The following is a 24465-nucleotide window of genomic DNA, read 5'->3' on the forward strand; positions in this document are numbered from 1 at the left end:
CGTAAGTGGCCTGATTAGCAAAAGTGGTGAGTGCCTAGTAGCTTTCAGGCAAAAAGGATTTAGGAGTCTAACTTTAGGCACCCATTTTGGAAAATTTTGGCCAATGTTTTGTAACATTAGATATTTTATAGGCATTGGCAGGGAATCTGTGATTAAGGTTGCATTGAGATTTTAATGTAAAAAAGACTTTCATACTTTAATGACTTAATTTACTTTCAAGATTTGGCACAGTAACTTTTTATAGGAAAATTTAATTTCCTGTGTAAATCTTTAAGTAAAATATTTACTAATTTAAGCAGAGGAAACTTTTTTAAGTGTTCAGAATTTTGAAATATTACCTGTTTTCCTTGAATTCATTTGGGTTCCTCTACCTTTAAAATAATCACAGTCCCCAGAGACCTCACAGCAATTATCCATAGCTTTATCACTTCCAGAATGGATGTCTGCTGTGTACTTTATATTGGGACTACACCTGAAGATCACAGAATGCCACTTGCTACTTACATAATGGACCAAGTTATCCCTGTTCTCTGTAGATTGCCCTGGCATCCATTTAGTCTTTGGATACAATTCAAGGTCTTGATTTGGATCTACAGTATAACGTCTGTAATGGTGTGGGTCCTGGTAGCTTAGAAACCACTTCTCTCCTCATGTCTTACCCTGGCATTTGAAATAGTCTGAGATGGATTAATTGATTGATGGTCTCTAGATGTATTCATGTGGAAGCTGAGGCCAGAACTTTTTCCATGGAAGACGCTCAATTCTGGAATTCACTTCTCTGGGTCCATTCCAGCCTGAATGTATTGACCTCGAGGGCTTTTTCAGAGGAGGTTGCTTGAGGGATCCCCAGAAAAGCTGTGTCGTTGCCTTAATTTCCCCCCGTTGGGGCAAGGAGAAGCCACACATTAACCAAATAGCATGTCCCTCTTTAATTAGGTTAGCAAGGTTTCAAGACAGGAATAATTACAATAAACAGTTTATCAGGACCCTGGTTCAGAGATCTCAAACTTAAAATCTACAAAACCCAAGTCACTGAATAGACTCCTGAAGACTAGTTTCCGGAGAGAGAAACCACCACCGACTGTAGCCTGCCTGGACTCTCCTGTGCTCTGCTGCTTCCTGCTCCTGTTTAAATTGCTCAGCCCCAGAGTGGGACAAGGCCTGCTTGATTACACTCCAGGTGACCCAGTTGTAGGCTCCAGCCAGTTCTTCACACTCCTTCACGAAGTCTCATATCAGTCTTCTAGTTTGCTGAAAATAGTTGTCATGCAAGCTCTCAGCTGTGGGGAACTGTAGAAGGAGACAAATAATGGTGTGTCCCCAAGTGGATAGTCCACTAAGGCCTGGAGAAGAAATACCTATCACCCTCACCTAGACAAAGAACATAGGAACTAGTCAAAGTCAAGTCTGGCAAGTTTGTCCCTTTATTCTTTGTTCGAACATTTTACAATTAGGCTCTATGGTGATGGAACAGTTTGGCAGAAATTATAATACTGGAGGGGAAATGGAAAACAATCTGTAGGATTATCGATAAGATTCCTGGACAGTGGAAAAACACACACATGCTGTTTGTATGGTGAATGGGCACAGTTGCTGTTCAGGATTTATTACACATTTTTGTTCTGTGGACATATGAATATTGGCATGTCTGGAATTGTGTGCTGGAACATGGCATCTCTGGCATCTTGTGCATATGTGCCTAACATCCTGAACAAATTTCCAGAAGTTTGTGGGCCTATACTATATGTCCAGGATTCTGCCACCTTCAGCACTTTGCACTCACGTGTTTAGGGTTGCCACCTTTCTAATTGCTGGTAACTGGACCCCTGAGGCCCCGCCCCTTTCCCGCCTCTTCCCCCCCGCTCCACCTCTTCCTCCCAAGGTCCCACACCTTTCATTTGCTCCTCTCCCACAGTTCCTCACTGGATCATCTCCACCTCAGTGGGCTCCCTCTGCTCCAGGACTGGGACAGGAGTGGCTGCAGCCTGACAAGGAGCTGTCTGCAGGTAGGAGGCAGCCCCAGCCCCATGACCCAGCGCCTCCCCTCTCCCCACAGTAACCAAACTTTTGGTGTCCAGTCAGTACATCTGACTGGACACTGCCAGGCCCCTTTTTGAGCAGATTTTCCAGTTGAAAACTGGGCACCTGGCAACCCTACACTTGTGTTATATCCAGGACTATGTCATTTCCAGTTTTGTGTTGCCTCATGCTGCTACCAGAATGTTTTGAGAGCAATGATGGACAGTCACTGCAGTAAAATTAAAATCCACTTACACAGACTGAAAGAGAAAAAAGTGTGCATATATGAAAAAGTGCATTCTGACTTTTTCAAGGGGTTTTTAATGGAATATTCCATTCTCTCTCTTCACACTTTTTTTTGTAATCAGTTTTAACAGAATCTCCAATAAAGCAATTTCTACAAAAGAAGAAAGTGAAAAAATTATCTTAAATTTACCATTGGCTGATCATATGTCCAGCCATTCTGATAGCCAATATCCAATTTCTGATCTGCTTCTGTGTAAACCACTTCCAGATGTTTTGGGAGTGATTGTTGAGCGTTTGGCAAAAGTCAGATGGTAACTCAGACACAATTGTCCCTTCATGCAACCTTAAATTTTGTATTTTAAATTCTTTTTAGATCTTGTCAGTTTTAAATGCTAAAGTAATCAATATAATCCAATAGAGAAATGAAGATAAAATTGATTGAGAGAGCGGGGAGGAGGACATAGGCCTGTTCTGTATTAGTTACATCTTCTGTGTATGTTATACCATTGTCCAATAGCTGTAAAGGAAGTTTCCTGAATGTAGGGAATTAAGTCAAAAGGGGCTATTAGGAAAAACAAGGAGAAAATTAAACAATAAGAACTGCCATACTGGGTCAGAGCAACGGTCCATCTAGCCCAGTATCCTGTCTCTGGCAGTAGCCAGTGCCAGAGTTTCAAGGGGAGCATACAGAACAGGGCAGTTTTTGAGAGGTTCACCCATAGGCACTGACTTTCCAGTGTGCCAGGGGTGTATGATCCCTGGCTCTGCCCACATGCCCCACCCCAACTCCACTTCTTTCCCCAAGGCCACACCCCTGCCCCACCTCTTTCCACCCCTTCCTGCCCTGCTTCGTTGCACCCCATTCTACCAGCTCCCCCAAGCCTGCCCTGTCCCCGCTCCTCCCTCCTCGCCCCCCCAGAGCCTCCTGCATACCGCAAAACTGCTGATCATGGGAGGGAGAGGGAGGCGCTGATTGGTGGGGCCCGGCAGTGGGTGGGAGGCACTGTGGGGGGAGCTGATGGGTGCTGAGCACTCACTGGCAGCCCCCCTACCATTTTTCCCCATGGGTGCTCCATCCCCAAAGCACCCACGGAGTCGGCGCCCGTGGATCCACCCGTCTTCCCCTCCCAGCTTCTGTCAGTCAGATGTTTGGGGTTGCATCCCTGACTATTTTGGCTAATAGCCATTAACGGACCTATCCTCCATGAATTTATCTAGTTATTTTTTTGAATCCAGGTATACTTTTGGCCATCACAACATCCCATGGCATTTGGCATGAGGTTAATTGTACATTGTGTGAAAAAGTACTTCCTCTTGTTTATCTTTAAACCTGCTGCCTATTAATTTCATTGGGTGCTGTCTACTAATTTCACCCTGGGTTTTGTATTGTGGGAAAGGGTAAATTACACTTTTCTATGTTCACTTTCTCCACACCATTCATGATTTATAGACCTCTATCATATCCCACCCCTTAATCATCTCTTTTCTAAGCAGAACAGCCCTAATCTTTTTATCCTCTCCTCATATGCGAGCTATTTCATAACCTGGATCTTCTTTGTTGCCCTTCTCTGAACCTTCTCCAGTTCCACTATATCCTTTTTGAGAAAGGGTTACTAAACTGGACACAGTATTCAAGGTGTGGGCACACCAGGCATTTATATAGTGAAGTTATGATATTTTCTGTCATATTTTCTATCCCTTTCTTAATAGTTCCTAACATTCTGTTACCCTTGAAGTTTTCAGAGAACTATCTCAATAACTCCAAGATCTCTTTCTTGATTGGTAACAGCTAATTTAGAACCCATTATTATAGATGTGTATTTGGGATTTTTTTTTCCGTTTTGCATTACTTTGCCCTTATCAGTGTTGAATTTCATCTGCCATTTTATTGTCCAGTTACCCAGTTTTGTGAGATCTATGATTCTTTTCCGTCAGCTTTGGATTTAACTATCTTGAATAATTTTGTATCATCTGCAAACTTCACCACTTCATTATTCTCTCCCTTTTCCAAAGAAATAATGAATATGTTGAACAGCACAGGTCCCAGTACAGATCCTTGGTGCCGGCGGATCCCACTGTTTACTTCTCTCCATTGTGAAAATTGACCATTTATTCCTATCATTTGTTTCCTGTCTTTTTCACCAGTTATTGGTCTATGAGAGGGCCTTCCCTGTTATCCCATGACTGCTTAGTTTCCTTAAAAGCCTTTGGTGAGGGACCTTGTCAAAGGCTTTCTGAAAATCTGAGTATACTATACCAACTGGATCACCCTTGTTGATACCCTCAAAGTAGGGTTGCCAACTTTCTAATCACACAAAAATGAACACCCTGACCAGCCCCTCAGCTGAGGTCCCGTCCCTGTCCTGCCCCATCCCGAGGTCCTGCCTCCACTCGCTCCATCCCTGCTCCCTCCATCGCTTGCTGTCCCCAACCCTCACTCACTTTCACCAGGCTAGGGCAGGGGGCTGGAGTGTGGGAGAGGGTGAGGGCTCTGGCTGGGGATTTGGGCTTTGGGGTCAGGCCAGGGATGAGGGGTTTGGGGTGCAGGAGGGGTATGTATTAGCAAGTTTTATCTGTGTTTATCGGTTAAAACCAAAAATCAGAAAGCCTTTGTATATGCCACTGTTCACAAGCCCCAGAGAGCAAAGCTATTGGTACTGAACCTAAGTCAGGTATTCTGAGGTGGTAATCACTAGTATACAGGGGTCCGTAAGCCAGGACTGGGTCTGAGTGGGAGAACCATGTGAGTCCACCCTGAGAGAGGTGAAAGCTTGGGGCTTGTCACCTGGGCTGGGGGGGCTGGGAGAGGGGACTGCCCTCAGAGATGGGACAGTGGTGCAGCTCACTCTGTAGCCATGATTGGAGGGGAAGCAACATCACACCCCTCACCCAGAGAGAGATCAGAAAAGAATGCTAAGAATAATGGACGAGTGTGTTGTTTTTCCAATCAGTTAAGGATGAATAGGTTCTGTTCTGTTCTATTAATGTTCTTATACTACATCCATCATCACGGTGTCTGAGCATCTTCTAGAAGTCCACTAACTGATATAACTACCCTCTGTCAGGTATGGTTGATCTTTCTTTTTCTCAGTCTCTCCTCAGGGGGAAAATCATTTGTGGATTTAAAAGACAATATTTTTGAATATTTGATTTTTTTTAAATTAATGTATGACAAACCATATGTTTTTATTAGCAAAGACCCAATTAGAATTAAATATTGGTGATGTTTATGGTGGTTCTTACTCCCTGTGGGAGTTCACCTCACAATCTTAGAGCAGGTTTCAGAGTAACAGCCGTGTTAGTCTGTATTCGCAAAAAGAAAAGGAGTACTTGTGGCACCTTAGAGACTAACCAATTTATTTGAGCATAAGCTTTCGTGAGCTACAGCTCACTTCATCGGATGCATACTGTGGAAAGTATAGATGATCTTTTTATACACACAAAGCATGAAAAAATGGGTGTTTACACACTACAATGTGTAGGAGAGTGATCACTTTATATAAGCTATTACCAGCAGGAGAGTGGGGTGGGGGGAGAGAAAACCTTTTGTAGTGGTAAACACCCATTTTTTCATGCTTTGTGTGTATAAAAAGATCATCTATACTTTCCACAGTATGTATCCGATGAAGTGAGCTGTAGCTCACGAAAGCTTATGCTCAGATAAATTGGTTAGTCTCTAAGGTGCCACAAGTAATCTTAGAGCAGCCCCTGAGAAAGCTCTGAGTCCTGCACAAATGAGCTTTACGTTGGCGCCATAAATCTCCACTGTTCCAGAGGAATGGAGTTGCTGACCACAGTCCTCATCCTGGAGATTTTAGGTGATCTTTTCAGTATCCCAAGTTCAGACTGGTAAGTGCCTTGAAGATAAAGACCAAGACCTTGATTCCTTGGAAAAGTTCTAAAATTTCTTAGTGAAGCTCATCAAAGTGCTCAAATATAGTTTCATTCATAAGGTTTGCTTATTAAATTTTCTTACTCATTCCATCTTTCTTGACACAGCTGTAGAATATCTAGTAACCTATGAATTAATTCCTCATGTCAGGCATCATGCATATGCACAAGTCAGCCAGGGTGGTTATGGGATTTTTCTCACTGTTCAAATGTGCAAATCCCCCAGCTCTTCCCAACTTCTGTAACAGGTAAACTTCTAGGAGACCATTTTGTTCTCCTCTAACTGAGCTATTGCCGAATTTATATTCAAAATGTGTAAAAGTAAAAATTTATTCCCAGGCGAAGAATTTAAATCACAAGTCTCTGTCCCAAGCAGATTTTCACAGTTGAATTAAACAGGAATTATAATGGAAATGCCGATAGATGTTTTACTAAAGCAACACCACTCTGAGAATCTCTGCTCGACGTTTTTAAAGATATTGCTGCACTTTCATGGTTTGCTTCTGTTCAGCTTAATTCTTCAAAACAGGCCATGCCTATGCAGCAAAGTAGTTAGTAATTCTAGCGTGGAGCTTCCATGCCTTGGCCATGTTCTCATCAGTGTCAATCTCACCTGTAACTTAAGATTTTTCCATTTTCAAAAGGACTGAAAATAATCACAGTGTTTTAACTCATATGGAAAGCCAGAGAAAATGCACAGATCCCAAATATTTTATATCTCTGTGGCTCCTCTTTCCTCTCCTGCCAACTCTCCTCACCAACTCTTCTGCAGAGAACACACATTTGCTTCAGTCAGATCTTTGGGTGCTAGTTGTCACAGGGCTACTGTACCTGTATTTCCCTGCAATGGTCCAGCAAGGGCACCCACACCTCTCTTGGGTGGAGATATGCATCTCTCTCCCTTCTGACCGAGGTATTTCCAGGCTGTACAGTTTCCTGCCTTCGCTGCATTATTCCCAGCACAAACAGGTTGCCCAAGGCACATACTTGCTTTCTCTTCAGAGATGGTCAACAGATGTAATTGCTACAGTTTTAAGTACCGCAGAGTTCTTTCTAGTCAAGCTTATTTTATTCTTAAGATAAAAAGCATTACAGAGAAAACTTACTTAAAACAATAAAAGAACCTACACACATGTTAATATGTTTACTAGAGTTAACTGCAACCCTAACATGGATTCCAGCAGGAGTAGTCCTTCAAATCCCCACCCAAGGGAGATTCCTTGTGGCTACCACTTCATCCGAGCTTCAGCTCAGAATAAGTACTCAGTCTGATGGGACCTCAGTATGCCCAGCCCTTTTCAACCCTAACCTAAGAATCGTGGCCCTCTGTGGACCACCAGTCCTGTCCATTTGCTGGATCAGGAAGAAGGACTTGAGCCGGTTTAAAACCAGGGTATTTATCCAAAAACCCTTTCTTTGTCTATTGGTCCCTGGAGAATCCAGTTTGAACAAGGATATGTGCACACTTCCAGGGGTTGGCTCCAAAGGGCTGATAACAGAGGAAATATATTAGCATCCCCATTCCTATTAGAGAAGATATGTACAATGCCACAATAACATATCCACAATTGCAGTTTTTATACAATGTACCCCAAAGGTATAAACCCTTATTCAATAAGGTTTAACTTAATTCAGAGACATTGCAGGAAATTGTCAATCTGTCACACTAGGAACCTCTGAAAAACAGGCCACAAATGGCTAGTGCGTGCCTGTCTATATCACAAGCTTCAATCCATTGTTAACATCAGTGAACTAAGGTGGCAATGCTGTACCATGCTACGTAGTAATAATTAGATATTACAGTGATAGACACTATAGAAAATCCTTAGGAAGATAGATATACTTTGATTCCCCATCCCTGTGTTTCAGTCCCCAGGTCATCAGGGTAAGGATCAATGCTGAGATTGTGCACCTATCCTTTGTGGGGGAGGACATGCCTTGTGTTACAATCCTTCCGGATGGTTAAGGGTTAATACTGAGGGTTTCCAAAGGAAACCCCACCTAGTCTTTCTCATGCAAAAATTGTAGGCATGACGTGGGTTATTTAAAGTAGGGGGGAAAGACAGAGGCTCCCTAGGAATGACAGGGATGTTGTGGATCCGTTAAGTATTGGAGAAAGATCAGCAAAAAATGTAACAGACAACAAGGGTCTGGTGTGGCCTGAAGCTTTTCTGTCGTCTTATCCAGTCTAAATACTGGGAATATAAGTCATGATTCTTGTTTACTTAATATTTAAAGATAAAAGGCCAAATACTCAGCTAGTGTAAATCAGCATAACTCCAGTGGCTCCAGAACATCAAACCCTTTGACTCTTGGGCAGGGGGAGGCTGGACAAAACAGACTAACTGAAAAATGTCAGCTGAAGTGGAACAGAATAATATGGTTTGCAACATTTTTAAGATGTGCACCTTATTTCTTCTTGTCATTTTCCCGCTGGGGAAAAGAATGGTGTTGAAAAGCATGCGGTTCATAGACAGGGAGCAGTATAAAAAAGTGCAGGAAAAAAGAACTTCAGGATATACACATAATACCCAGTTTGCTTCTGAAGCCAAACACCAGAACTTTGAATTTTAAGGTTTCAGAGGAACAGCCGTGTTAGTCTGTATTCGCAAAAAGAAAAGGAGTACTTGTGGCACCTTAGAGACTAACCAATTTATTTGAGCATGAGCTTTCGTGAGCTACAGCTCACTTCATCAGATGTTTACCGTGGAAACTGCAGCAGACTTTATATACACACAGAGAATATGAAACAATACCTCCTCCCACCCCACTGTCCTGCTGGTAATAGCTTATCTAAAGTGATCAACAGGTGGGCCATTTCCAGCACAAATCCAGGTTTTCTCACCCTCCACCCCCCCACACAAATTCACTCTCCTGCTGGTGCTAGCCCATCCAAAGTGACAACTCTTTACATAATCAAGTCAGGCTATTTCCTGCATAGATCCAGGTTTTCTCACATCCCCCCCACCCCCATACACACACAAACTCACTCTCCTGCTGGTAATAGCTCATCTAAACTGACCACTCTCCAAGTTTAAATCCAAGTTAAACCAGAACATCTGGGGGGGGGGGTAGGAAAAAACAAGAGGAAACAGGCTACCTTGCATAATGACTTAGCCACTCCCAGTCTCTATTTAAGCCTAAATTAATAGTATCCAATTTGCAAATGAATTCCAATTCAGCAGTTTCTCGCTGGAGTCTGGATTTGAAGTTTTTTTGTTTTAAGATAGCGACCTTCATGTCTGTGATTGCGTGACCAGAGAGATTGAAGTGTTCTCCGACTGGTTTATGAATGTTATAATTCTTGACATCTGATTTGTGTCCATTTATTCTTTTACGTAGAGACTGTCCAGTTTGACCAATGTACATGGCAGAGGGGCATTGCTGGCACATGATGGCAGAAAACCTGGATTTGTGCTGGAAATGGCCCACCTGTTGATCACTTTAGATAAGCTATTACCAGCAGGACAGTGGGGTGGGAGGAGGTATTGTTTCATATTCTCTGTGTGTATATAAAGTCTGCTGCAGTTTCCACGGTAAACATCTGATGAAGTTAGCTGTAGCTCACGAAAGCTCATGCTCAAATAAATTGGTTAGTCTCTAAGGTGCCACAAGTACTCCTTTTCTTTTTTGAATTTTAAGTAGAACTCGTGGTACTCAGTCCAATCTCTCTCTACATTCATATAAATTCTACAGGTGCTCCCTGTGCTCTTCTTACCTTTCCAGATGCCTCACCACCCGTATAATCACTGGTTTATTATTAATAATGTATATAGTGCTATTAGTTGTATCCAGGGGTTTACTATTGGTTGAATGTGCCACACGTAGAATAGAATCCCTGCTCCAAAGGGCGCGCAGACTAAAGGCACAGGTGGTGCCCAGATATCATGGTGCTGAGGCCGCGTCTACACTACGTTTACTGCAGCAGCAAAGCCAGAGCACTGCAGTTGTGCAACTGAAGTGCCAGAGGAGAAGGGTTTTTTCTGTCCAGGTAGGTCATCCATCTCTTCTACAGGTGGTAGCTTGTGCTGATGGAAGAGGTCTTCCGCTGACCGAATCGTGTCCACAGTGCGGGTCAGGTGAACCCAACTGTGTTGCACAGGGTGCAAAATTTTTCACCCCACTTAGTGATGTTAGCTAGGTCAGTCTAATTTTTAGGTAGAGACCACGCCTGGGTGTTGTATAAGAACCAGACTAGAATAGAGTGGATTCAATAAAATATAACGCAAAACAAATGAGTGCTATGTAGGTAACCACACACACACACACATAGACCGTAGCCAGCTATTCCTTCTGACTGGGGAGTCTGACTGACAAGAGTGGCTATCATGAGATATAGATCTCACAGTGCTTTGAGCGACTGCACAGCAACCCCTTTTTCTAACAACCAGTTGTGAACAAAGCCTTGGTCTTTCTGGAGCAGGCTTTGTGGCATCTGACAGAATGAGATCTCTGCCAACTGCAAATTTTCTGAACTTAAAACGATGGTTAAATAAATGTATAAATTACAATGGGCTGAAATTCTAATTGCTGTAAAATGCATGTTCTCTGTGCCCTCCTTGTGCTCGGTCTCCTCTCTAATTCTCAAAGCAATAGCGAAGCACATCGTTGATCCTTCTGACTTCTACCGAGGTTGCCTGTTGGCATATTTAACATCTCTGAACAGGGGACACTTTCTAATGAGTGAACAATCCAGACTCTCTGCCCCTCCCCCTCCTTCCTAGCCTGCCTTTGGTATTCAATATGCCTATTAGAGCACAGTGCATGTTATGAAGAAGAATATTATAACTGACTTATCATAGAATCATAGAATATCAGGGTTGGAAGGGACCTCAGGAGGTCATCTAGTCCAACCCCCTGCTCAAAAGCAGGACCAATCCCGAATTAAATCATTGCATCACTTCTCTGTGGTCGGGGAGGGGAAGCAGAAAAGGTTGATTGGAATAGCTGTATCCCAGAGGCAGACTCAGACAGCCTTTGTATCGTGATCTGTGTCAGTAATACCTGTGCAGCAATTTGCACAGACTAATCTGAGAGGGAGAACAAAGCGGAAGAAAAATATCCAAATTATAGTAAGTAAATTATTCAAACAGGATAATTAGTTTTTTCCTCCAAAACATGTAACACAGAACTGGAATTTCCTTTAATAAGCCCTGAATGCAGAGGCCTGGGAGGGTAAAGCAGTAAACCGTAAAGAAAAATACCAAAATCTTGAGGAGATGTTAAAAAGAACCTGTTTTCAGTTTATCCTTTGGAAAATAGCATCAGGCTTTTCCACTTCAGTTCAAGGCTAATGGGCCAAATGAGAGCTGAGTTGTTTTCCCCCTACAGGAAAATTGCCGCCTCGTGCTAGGGAGATGCCCTTCTTGACACACAGCTGAGAGCTGGCATAACTCACTACAGTACAATCTCCCCAAGGGCCTGGGCTGGGGTCTTCGCTGCAGAGCGCAGTAGGAGAATGGTTGTCAAGTGTTGCATCTTCCTGCAATTCTAATGCAACATGAAAGAGAGACACTGAAAGCCCAGGACAGTTGCACCCGCCTTTCTTCATTATTATTTTTTTTCCTAGAGCTTGCTAATTAAATCATTAAAATTTTATCTTTGCTTAACCATGGATAAAACCATTTGAAATGTTTAATTAGTATGCTGCAAAGAGATTTGTGTGAAGGCAGGAGCATTTGTAGAGTGTGAGTGGCGGCTGGGGGAGGAAAGAGAATATGTGTGAGAGCGCATTTCCTTGCAGCAAAGACCCTCCCTTGAAATAAGCTACAGATGAAACGCTGGACTACATTCATAAGTTTGTACCACCCTAGCATAAGTGGTCTGGCTCCCATTGAAGTCAGGGTATCTGCTCACAAAATACCTATAGCTGATCCCCACGATTTAGGCAGGTATGTAAGATAGACCCTTTGTTCCTTCAGCAGAAGGGTGAGGGAGGCCACAGCTGTTCTTCGAACTTGTACGTACGAGAGACATGTTGGTTAGGAAGGTGGACACTATGAAAGTGTCAAATGAAAAGTAGGTGTGGGGTCCATGCTGGTCACTACATGCTGCACCCAAAAGCCATGTAAAACAGTGTATACAGAGGCTGCAAGTTAAAGCTGCCGCCAGCAGTTTTAACTGCTCAGATGGTATAGAGTTGTAGGGGAGATGGGTTCTCTCACCCTTCCATGGGACAGGTTCAGGAGGAGCACCTTTGTAAAAGGAGCAAAGGGAACACTGTAGTCTAGACTCTGATATATTATGCAGTAAGCTTGTAGGTCTTGGCACAGTGACACACACACACACACTCTCTCTCTCTCTCTCTCTCTCTCTCTGCCTGATATGGAGCAGCAACACAAACCTGGGTCTCCCACATTCCAGGCAAGTGCTCCGATCACTGGGCTCATGACTATTCAGGGGTTTCAGTTTCTTGTTTTGACCAGAAATTCCATCCTCGACCATAAAAATCATCCCATTTTAAATTTTTGTTGAAACTAATATATTTTCATGAAACTTTTCAGTTTGCACAAAAGGGCAAGTTTTGTCAAAAAAAAATTGACCAGCTGGACCTGGCAGCCACTCTCTACTGACTCATGCTGCCTCTCTGTAATAGTTGTAATTAACACCCATTTTACTGTGGGGAAAACCATGCAGTCACCTATGACAAGTTGCTTGCATCATGCCCTACCCACCTAGGCCAATGCAAACACTATGCCTGCATTGTTCCTTTTGCTGCAGCCAATGGATACTTTTCCTGAATGGTATGGGGGAGACCCCTATGGGAATCTCATTAGTGCTGGCTCTTGCTTCTCATTGTCTTAAGAATTGTCATAATAGAAAGGAACTTACGGCAGCTTCAACTCATCCCTCATTACTGGGGCATGCAGTGAAAAGGGTTATTGAACATTACTTTGTGGGGGGATAGGAGGGTTAAACTGAACCCCCCTCCCAAGGTCATGAATATTTGTATGCACCTTTTTTATGCTCTGTAGGGCAATTGGGCTCATGCTGTTTTAGGCCCATGCAACACGGGCAGCTCCTACATATACCCAGTTATTTCCCACTAGGGTCCAAAATGTCACCCTTGCTTGCAGCCTGTGCTACCATATTGAAGTCACTGGGATTGCACTGGGCAAACAAGATCAGCATTTGGCCTTTGACTAGGCATATCATGTGCTGGGTGGGGAGACCCTCGGGTTACAGACCATGGCAGATGTCCCTTTCCACCCCAAATCCCTCTGCAGATGGACAGCTGCTGTCAGACCAGAGGAGCCAGAGAGCAAGGCACAAATAACAAGAGTCAGCTGGCACCTCTCCCTTGTTAACATTCCAAAGAGGAAAGGAAAGGAAAGGAAAGGAAAGGTGTATGTGGTCAGGGGATTTATACGGAGGAAAAGAAATTAGGGTGCTTGGAAGGGAAAGGGGTTATTAAAGGCCAGCCCCTGGTCATCATGCTGTCACTTGTTTATAGTCGCACACACACCCATGAAGTGAGATGTGCCTTTTTTTTTGGTAACTACACCCCTGTTCTTACAGTAAATAAATTGCTTACTGGCTGTTTTGCTAGAGACTGGCTTCCCCCAGGCAGTTCTCGCATGTCAGAAAAGTTGTAAGAACTGTGTGGTAAACAAAAATTTTAAAAAAAGAAGAAGAAAAAGATTTACCTTCTTCCTCCCCCCACTTCCCATAAATACTGTGATTACTAAAATCTCATAAAGACTACAAGAAATCAAAGTGTCTTGTGAAACATAACTGCTGTTATTGTGTTAGGTTACAGATATGCTGTGGTGGGGATGTGCGTTAACAACCCATAATTATATAGTACTCTATTTAGAAATGGCAGTGACAGCTATTAACCTGTTCTCTTAGTTATAGGATAATGATGGAGGGTAATCCCTTGATTGCAGTTAAATATTCTGAGAATTTGTAACGCTGTCTTCAGTGTTATCGGGTTCACTGGGAGAAAATTGCAAATGAGAGCTTGCTTGCTTCTTCATGTGTAAAGTTTTATATTCACTTGGCCCAATGGCTTGGCTAGAAGAAGGTTCAAAATGGGAGGGTGAGATTGTTGTTGTTGGTTATGCAGCAAAGGCTTTGCAGACACATGAGGTGGTGGGTAGAGCAATGGCTCTTTCACACAGGGTCTGTGATCAGATTCACGCCTTGGAGAGAGTGAGTTGATACGGTATTGCTTTCTGTGGGTTTGATCTTGCAATGTGCTGAATACTTGTCTGTGGTGCTGAGTGGGAGTCGGGAGTACTCAGAACCTTGCAGGACTGAGCCCTAAATGCAAACAATACAGCAGCAGCAGCAGAGCTGTCTGATTGTTGAGGGAAGTCAGAAATAGTTGCTTGGAATGATGGGAGAGATGAAAATTCTCCAGTCTTTTGGATCAGCCATGTCCAGCACAAGCTGGTTCTCACTTGTTAACGGACAAGGAGGGAGGATAGAAAAGGTGAGCTTCACACCTTACCTAGTGCTGAAGACTGACAATAACTGCACCTCCCCACCAGTAAAGCTTCACAATAATGATGAAGAGAAACAGGATGCCAATGTATCAAAAGCCACTGTTGTCATTGTGCTGAGGATCACTTTTATAAGGGTAGATGAAGGAAGCAGATGTTAAGGGAATTTTCAAGCAAAATCAACCAAGGGCTTTCACAATCCTTCTCTACCAGTGCACTGCATCACTCACCTGGTGTGACTTCTCCCTCCTAGGATAAGAAGGCCATTCAGCCTCCCTGCATTCAGCATTGTTTTCCCCCCATATTGTTCCATCTTTGTACCCCAGCTCCCATCTGGTGGATCACCTTGTCCTGGGATGAAACAGAAATTAGTTCTTATGTGCATTCGGTCCTGAGTTCCCCTAACCCTGCTTCATCAACTAAATCCTAAACTCTGACCTGGCAGGGATACATTTTGCTGAAGCAAAAAGGGAATTAGTCCTCCTGGATTTCCCCACATTGGGCCTGGTTCAAAGCCCGTTGAAAGTCTTTCTTTGACTTCAGTGGGGCTTTGGAGCATATCTTTTGCTGGGTCAATGGACTTGAGGGTAGGCATCCCCTTTTCAAATGCAACCCAGTGAGCACTGAGTCTCCATGTTCATTCAGACCTTCAATTTTGCTGCCAGTATGTCACACAGCCAAATAGTCAGTAACACCAAAGCACTATAGTGGCTTAACCATGCTAGCATATATTTTTTCACTGCTGTCAACTGGATACTTTGCACTGGGCTCTAGAACAGTAAAAAATATCCTACCTAAATTTAGTGCAGCTGCAGTCTTACCTGGCCCAGTATAGACCCATGGTCCGAGGGCTGAATATTGTGACTTGATATCCCATGCTGCATATGTACAGTTAGCTGATGGTGTGCATATGTGTTGAATGAATTGCTACATTCTATGATCCTGCTATCTCTGGACTTCAGAAGATGGTCATCAGTGTACCCTCTCCCCCACAAACTTTAGGATGGAGGAGTGGCCTACTGGTGTTATCTCCCAAAGATCAGTGCTGCAGCACAACCCGATGACATCCATAATCTTCTTTTACAACTGTTTTATTTTGTTTCACTAGCAAATTCTCTCACTTCTGCTTCCACAGAGACAGAATTTGTTAGCATGGCGTGTGTTTAATTATCTTGCAACAAACTGCTTGAAAAAAAAATAACTCGGAAAGTAAGATAGGCAGCTGATATTTTCTGCAAGTTCTTCTGGATCCCTTAAAAAATCCTAGTCCCCAAAATAAAACCCCTGAAGGGATTTGAAGTAATTTTAAAAAATAAACAAACAAAAAACCCTTTTGCAGTCCCCCTGAGTTTAACTTTCCCCAGGCTTTCTATCATCAATGTATGTCATTCATATCAAAGTAAGAAGCTCATAATAGAACAGCTAAATATCAGCACAACGCAACTACAGACTCCTGCAGAGTACAGAATAGATTATGAATTGCAGGTTACATTCTATCTTGAGTTATACCCATGCAACCCTATTGAATTTAACTGGGTTGCCTGGAGGTACCTTTAATAATTGCAGAATTTACCCATGCAAATCTTTCACAAAGCTGAGATATTTCCCCTTTGATGACATCAGTTTTCTCTCATCTCCTACAAAAGACCGGGTTATGCCACAAATTGGATTTTTGATCATCATATGGTGTGGTTAACAGCTAGTGTTGAGTCTTTGAAGAAATGCTATATTCTTGATTGTTTGGGGTTGTTGTTTCTTTTGGGAGGAGCATTTGCCAATATCAAGAGAGTTTGTTCTGTGCCTTCATCTCTCTATCTAGTCAATTTTTATGGCAAATAATTAATAAGAATTGCTCCCTAAAAACTGAGCACTGATGTTGGGCTGAGATTTCTTAAAGATGGGTTTTCTGCATACCATTTGTGACCACCTCTGTTCAAGAACTGATGTATATAATTTAAATAAAACAAGGTATGCTTTAAAAAATGCCTCCATGACACCACTTCTTCTCCAATGGAAAACCAACCTGCATGTCCCCAACATCTGCAACCACTCAGCAGGACAGCTACAGTATTATAACATGATAGCCCCCTCATAGTGTCATAATGTGATTTGGTCTTGCCTGTGTAGATTGGACAAAACCTTGTTGTAACTGTGTGGTGGAACCTTGCTACAGTCCTAGTTTTCATGCAGTTGTCTCACAATTAGCATGATTTGGGGTCCTCTGTACAGATAATACCAAACCACACGATAAATGTGGCCTCACAAAACTGGTGTTTTTGCCCTGTAGATGAATCAGTAATGACTGTCTCCAGTACAATACACACAAAAGCGTCCTTCAACATATAGGCTGTTTTGGGACAAGTAGGGTCAACAGCAGAATAATGTAATGACCTGAACTCCAGTTCTCTTTTTTTCCCCTAACTTGCTGGTAAATTATCTCAAGCACAATGCACATGCTGGGGAAAATGATCTTTGAGTTTATACCAGTGTTTAGGAGTAGATCAGCTGTGATTTAATGCATAAACCTTTTATCTATGGCAACCTAGGTTCATGTCTGGATTAAGTCACAGGATGATGAATTTGCCCTTAGGAAGCATTTTGACATCAGAAACAACATCTGCTGATGTAAATCCACATAGCTTCACTGTTTTGAGTGGAGCTATGTCAGTTTATACCAGTTGGGAATATCTAGCCCTAGGTATTGAGCGTGCCTGGCAGTAATAGCTCAGGAGAGGCCTGAGACTAGAACAGCTAGGGAGTTGCTAGTCAAGAATGAAGTGACAAGAAGAGCTTATTGGGGGCCGTACCAGTGGTTTAGAGGTATTTTAGAAGTTTTAGATCAGGAAACTGAAATAAAGGTTGTTAAAACCCAGGACTTGAGGACTGGGCTGTGACAAGGAGTAGTTGGAGTAGGTTCCATTGGGAAGGCCTGCTGAGCGTGTGCTGTCTTTGCAGTTAATTCACAGTTAAATGGGGGGAGAAGAGGAACAAATAGATGTGCTACGAGGGTTGAATCCTAATTCTGGGGCTGTGGGCTAAATCCATGGATCCTTCTGAGGAAAAAAAGTGATTCAATCAGGGAGAATTTTTGTGCCACAAGAAATGCAACATGCTTTGCCCTTTCCATCTATTATTTTCAAATGCATTTTCCAGGTCAGGTGGTTCTTGTCACTTGTCCCACTTCCTGACACCTGGCCTGAGTTGGATTTTCTAAGTTCATTACCCTCAATGTGAGCAACCAAAGGTGGTGTTTCTGGTAAGATGCCTTTCACCTTTCTCTTTCTACAGCTCTTCCCTTCCTCCTATTGTTATATTCTTTTTGCTTTTCCTTTCTTATCTATCTCTATTGACTCTTTCCTTTCAGTATCACCCATTAGTAGATTAAAAGAGGCAGCTGCAGGTCAGAATTAATGCACTGTGGCCAAATGCTGGGCTTGATTCTCCTCCAAGTTACTTCAGCACTGATGTAATTCCATTGACTTCAATTCCTGATTTACACCAACTTCAGTGAGGAGAGAATGCAATGCTGTGACAGGGCCGAGGCAGTGCCTGTCACACAGTACATGTCTCCAGCCAGTGCTATAATTGTGTCTCTGTAATGAGAACTAAAAAGAGTTAAGCAAGTTCACACTTTGGTGGTAATTATTTATTATTGCTTTGAGAAGACACTATCCCACTGTCAAGCTGTAATTCTCAAATTAACCCCTAGAGATCAGAGAGGCATCACCGCAGGAGCAGCAGCCTCAACAGGCTCCCCCGATCTGAAACAGTATTCTGTCTAGATGGCTTTGTTTCTTCTACTAGAAATGATGTTTGAACTGCGTGGGAGAGAGGGAGGAGGGGATGAGTGATATTGACACCAATAGCATGAAAGTATACATCATCATCCTACAATTGCAAATCGTATTCCACTGATCTAAAACTGGATTATTCAGTAACAAGGTTCTTTGCCTTCAAGATCTTTGGAGCATGATGAGACAGACGCAGAAAGGTCTAGCAACATCTTGCAGTTGACAGCAGAAAGCCTGGCCCAGTCCTCTACCTTGGCAAATATGTGATGTTTGAATTGTTCACCTGTTTTAGTAACGTATGTTTACCATGAATTGGAACCATCTCTGTGAAATTACTTTTCCTTCCCCACGTTTGAAATACAGGAGCTCACTGCAAACACTCTGCTTTGTGTTGGCCAACTTACTGAGCCTGATAAGGGAATCAATCTCAGCCTCTCAAGCACAATTCCATCTATATGCAAGTTTCCCAACAAGTGAAAATCTAGTTTAAGTAGAATTTTGTTTACGCCTTTTGCAAAGTGCATAGATATCTGCAGGTCTTGTGTTTATTTCATTTGTTCAGTCCCTGCTCAGGATGGGGATTTTGGTGGTGAATTATTTATGATTATAGGAAACAGGAGGGGAAGTGGTGAGAAGAATTTCCATGCAAACCTCATGCAGTTTTCAACAGATTTCACTAAAAATATTTTTTCTTTTCCCTGCAAATTTCATTTATGTTCTATCACTGGAGGAAACCATTATTGATTTATTTTAAAATATTTATGCAGAATTACAGTGGAAAGTTACACACATGCTGTCATAAATGTAAAGGGAAGGGTAAACCCCTTTAAAATCCCTCCTGGCCAGAGGAAAAAATCCTCTCACCTGTAAAGGGTTAAGAAGCTAACCCTCGCTGGCACCTGACCAAAATGACCAATGAGGAGACAAGATACTTTCAAAAGCTGGGAGGAGGGAGAGAAACAAAGGGTCTGTGTCTGTTGGTAGGCTGCTTTGCCGGGGATAGAACAGGAATGGAGTCTTAGAACTTTTAGTAAGTAATCTAGCTAGGTATGCGTTAGATTATGATTTCTTTAAATGGCTGAGAAAAGAATTGTGCTGAATAGAATGACTATTTCTGTCTGTGTGTCTTTTTTGTAACTTAAGGTTTTGCCTAGAGGGATTCTCTATGTTTTGAATCTAATTACCCTGTAAGGTACCTACCATCCTGATTTTACAGGGGTGATTCCTTTACTCCTATTAACTTCTATTTCTATTAAAAGTCTTCTTATAAGAAAACTGAACGCTTTTTCATTGTTCTCAGATCCAAGGGTTTGGGTCTGTGGTCACCTATGCAAATTAGTGAGGATTTTTACCAAACCTTTCCCAGGAAGGTGGGGTGCAAGGATTGGGAGGATTTTGGGGGGAAAGACGTGTCCAAACTACGTTTCCCAGTAAACCCAGTTAGAGTTTGGTGGTGGCAGTGGTTATTCCAAGGACAAAGGATAAAATTAATTTGTACCTTGGGCAAGCTTTAACCTAAGCTGGTAAAAGTAAGCTTAGGAGGTTTTCATGCAGGTCCCCACATCTGTACCCTAGAGTTCAGAGTGGGGAAGGAACCTTGACACATAAATTAAGGGAGAGCTGTATGTTTGGGAAGTTTATTTCCAAATAAAAAGTTGGAAAGGTTGTGTCTGCAAACATCAACGGACTCATGCTCTGCTAATAACGGACACCTGCAGTGGAAATTAGTCTCCACTAAGAGCATTTGGTTCAATTCCTGCTGTAATCAGAGGTATAACGAATGCATCTTCCACTTGTTAGCAAAATATACCAGTGACACAATACAAGACAGGTTGAGTATAATACTTAAATAAACTGCAGCCATTTAAAGGCTTAGTGTACATGACTGTAGCACCAGCACTGACTGGTAATAAGGTAGGGACAACACATATGCGTATACCATGTTGTTTTTTTTAAACTGCATCTCTTTAGAAATGCCACTAGCCTGGACTCTTCAATCCCTTTGGGGAATTTTCTGCCTTTTAGGTTATGTCTGTAGGGCAGTCTGATTGCAGCATATTGCAGTAGAGATATCCAAGCTCAGGTACATCGATAGCAGTGAAGATGTGGCAGAACGGGATTCCGTGCAGGATGTACAAGCCCACCTAGGACTCTGGGTACTATATAGCATAACACTTACTCAGGTAGCTAGCCCGCACTGAAACCCATGCTACCATGGCTTCACAGCTAACTTGAGTGTGTCTACATGTGCTGAGTCTGTCTACATATGCTGCAATTACATGCTCCATTTATGGTGGAGACATACCCTTATTTATCTTTTGACAGGGCTGGGCTTACAATTTGTGAGGCCCCAAGCTACCGCTTGGCAACCCTTGTTGGAAGTGATTATTTGGCTTGGCTGGGGACCTTGCATCCCCTGGGTGCTATTGTTGGAGACGGGATAGTGTGAATCAGTGCAAAACCTCCGGAGTGTGAATGTGGTGAAATGGGGAAAGCAAACACAAAGCCAAAGTGTCAACAAATGCTCAGCTGAGTTCCCTCTGTCTAAGGCCAGCCCTGTCATCCGGCTCTGGTTCTGGACCAGCTCATTCTTTCCTTATCCCTTTGGTCCCGTCAGTTAGTGCAGCCTGCAGCACGGTTTGAATCACATGTGCCAGCTCCATCTTCATGGCAAAGATCAATAGCCAGCAGAATAAGGGGATTAAGTCTTCATTAGCTTACATCCTTACATCTCTAGTTCTGTTAGTGTGGCATTGTCCTTGTGCTTAAAGACTTTGTAGGAGAGATCCTGTGCTGGAGACCACACTGGAGTCCCATCCTCTGTAAAGGAGCGAAAGATACGTGGCCTAAATTCTTCCCTATTGTGGCTGCTTTTTGCTGTGATCATGGCAAAGTATCGCCCTGTACCCAGCAAAGCTGTCCCTGAGATTATCACTCCAATGCAAGGTAGATCCTCTAGTGGTAGAAAGCTAGCAGTGTCCCCTATATCCCTTGCTGCCTATGTAGGGGATGGAGTAGTCTTAGGGCTGTTCTAATTTATAGTGGGGGACTGGTCTGGTGCACAGCTGGATCAGTATAAAGAGAATGTGAATGTGGCATAAAATCACCTTTGCATCCCCTGCTCTATGCATTCCTCAGCCACACCTGAGGACCTGGCCTATGTGGCTCCAGTTTGGAATATCAGTACAGAAGGACATAAAACATTAGCCAGTAATGAGTTAACAGGCATCCTTAAGCAAATAAAAGAGCCTGGATCATATCTCATTAGGTGTTCACAGAATTAATTTAGTTTGGTTTTGCATCTCTTTCAAATGCTGCATTAAGTAAGATCATCTGTCTCCTTCCAAGCAAAGTGAAACCTCTTATAATTGTCAGTTTCTTCCCCACAAAAGAACTTCACAATAAGCAGAAGAGGGTCACTAGACCTGGAATTAAATGCACACATTGGAATGCATGGAATTTAGAATGTTCATCCTACTTCACTATAAATGAAGTTCCATTCTATTGGAGGTCACTACCATGTGTGGGAATGCTTAAGCATGCAGCGTTACTGTGTTTGTGTCAGTTATATAAGCCTAATGCTCACCATAGAACTTTTTGTTCCTAAAATACCACAACTATTGTATTAAATTAGATGGAATAAATGAGCCAAAGGTGTTAACATAACCCAGTCACTGTGCACCATTAAACAATGTTAAGCAAGGTTCAGGCTTTAGTATACAGAGACCTCAGCCGGCTTAGTACCATGACAAACACATCATTAAAAATCCTTTTAACTTTTTATTGAAGGTGAAGAAAAGAAGTAAAAACAGTTAAAAAATTTGAGTAAGTATTAAATATGGCTTTCATTTTAACAACATCCCTTTCCCCTTAGCTGGAGAGAGTTTTTAAAAGGAAAAGCCTCTTGTTTGACAGTTTTTTAGATTGCATCAGAGATGATAACTGTCATTTTGGGGAAAAGAGAAGAAGCTAGCGGATATGTGCTGAAGCTGTTGAAGTCCGATCCGATTTCATCCCAGCTGGTGTTTGGGATTCAGTTGGAACCAGAATAGGTAGTGATGTTATCTGGGTTCCTCTCTCTGGATGGTAGTTATCTGGGTTCCTCTCTCTGGATGGGTCTGGTCAGGACATCCCTTAGGACCAAAATGACAAAGGCATAGGATCCCAGCAGATCGTGGGGGTGTAGCAGCCATGATAGTGAAGCTTGCTTCAGTAGCTTTCATCTATTCTTCTTATTTTTCCCTCCCAAAGTCTCTTTCTTTAAGGGCCTAAAAAGAAAATGAGGGGTGGAATAGCCCATCCTTTTATTACTTTGTCCACCAATTAGGCCTCGTTTCTTACATGTCAATTTTGGTTCACTGATTTCTGGACCTACATTTTCTTGTTTACCAGGCATGATCTTCACACAGTCCTTGAGTTATATTAGTAGGTCTTTTTGTTTACATTAATTCAGTTTTTCTGTCACCTTTTCATACCTTTTCTTATCAATATTTGTTGTTATAGGCTATTGTGAAATCTTATGAACTTTAACATACTTTTTACAGTTGAGCTCATAATTAGAATAAATTTGTAGGCTCAGTTATCACAATGGTATCCTAGAGATATTACTGAAGTGTTGCAACTCCATAAAACAGATATAATTGCTCTGTTACTGTTGTTAACGCTAGCCGAAAAAAGCAATTCTGATGGCATGCACTAACTCGGCAGGACCCAAAGATTGAATGGCTCAACCTGAACTTGATAATGAAGCAAGTCTCAGCAAGAGCAACACGGAATTCAGAGCTGTTTGAAAGGAAATGGGAAACAACTATCAATTATTTCAAAATAAATAACAGACTTAAAATTACTATCTGGTTTTGTATTCATTTGCTATTATTGTGAAGGTATAGGGCCGCTTTTGCTTCATTTAGATATGTTGTTGGAAACAAAGGGAAAGTATTATGTACATGTATATTTTGTAATATTTGAAATAAGTATAGTTTTGAGGGAACCTCTTGCCATCAAATTCCATATAGTGGGATGTATTGTTTGTGATAAAACCCCACGTAATCCCACCCAAACATCTCTATTTTCTAAATCTTCCATTGAACCTGTTTCCCAAAGTGTAACCAGGTACCCAAATGATAGTAAACTGGCATTGATCCAAAGGTATCTTAATTTGCAGAGTATATGCAAATTCTGCTACCTCCTTTGTATTTCAGTGTTTGGCTACTAAGTACGTAACCAAATGTAAGTCATTTACTTAACATGTAGCTCTTCCACCACATTTGTAATACCTGCTTTTGTAAATTATTATAAAGTAGTTTGTGATCTGCAGTATGAAAGATGTTACATAAACAGATACAATTTATTTTATCAGTCTTATAATGCTTTTCAATACTCAATCAGTTTAAAGAACCCTGTTTGTTTGACAGCTAAGTGCATTAACGTATGCTACTGTGGTATTTCTTTTGTAATGTAATTATAATTTTCTCATGTAGTTTCTGTGAATTATATCACAGTTGTTAATGTTATCCATGGCTCCAGTATGTATGGATGGATGTATTTTCAGTATGCCTTTCAAGGCACAAACCTACCTTGAAAACAGGGCTGCATTGCTAAATAGATTATATCAGCTAAATTGATCCTGCCCTGTGCAAATATCTTAATAAATAAAATAAATAACTGAGATTAATTTAGCAGGGCTGAGCATGTCACTGCCACTCAGAACAAATGCATATGAAATTACAGTCATTTGGCAGTCAAACTGTAACTAAACAAAGGCAACTTGAGTATCAAAGTTTTCAGCAGTTTGTAACCACTCTAATTAATTCTTCTATGGCTTTAACCTCATTATCATACTCAAAATGCTTGTTTATCAAACAGTTTTAAGGAGCCACTGTGGAATTATTCCCCTGCAGACCTTCAGAATTACTAATGACATGCCAGGCATTTGGATAAATCCTTTACAAAAATGCAAAGAAAATCCCAAAACAATGTGGCTGGTTTCTCTCCAGGTTTTATTTGCTATGCAAGTCTCGTAAATATGTACTTGACTCTAAGGCCATTAGGTGGCGCTTTAGAGCTGTTGG

The 24465-nt window shown here is 42.1% G+C and overlaps 1 long non-coding RNA gene across 4 annotated transcripts in view; it reads left to right on the forward strand.

Moving 5' to 3' along the window:
- LOC125644212 (uncharacterized) overlaps positions 1 to 24465 on the forward strand; it is a 78651-nt gene that overhangs the window by 38777 nt on the left and 15409 nt on the right. Inside the window, exon 2 of one of the 4 annotated variants that reach the window (XR_012664261.1) lies at positions 1916 to 2006. The exons of the other annotated variants lie outside the window; for them this stretch is intronic. This is a non-coding gene — a long non-coding RNA (uncharacterized LOC125644212). The remainder of the gene's footprint in view (positions 1 to 1915; positions 2007 to 24465) is intronic. 4 annotated transcript variants of the gene reach the window in all.

This window comes from Caretta caretta, chromosome 10 (assembly GCF_965140235.1).
Source record: "Caretta caretta isolate rCarCar2 chromosome 10, rCarCar1.hap1, whole genome shotgun sequence".
In the NCBI taxonomy this organism is placed as follows: domain Eukaryota; kingdom Metazoa; phylum Chordata; order Testudines; family Cheloniidae; genus Caretta; species Caretta caretta.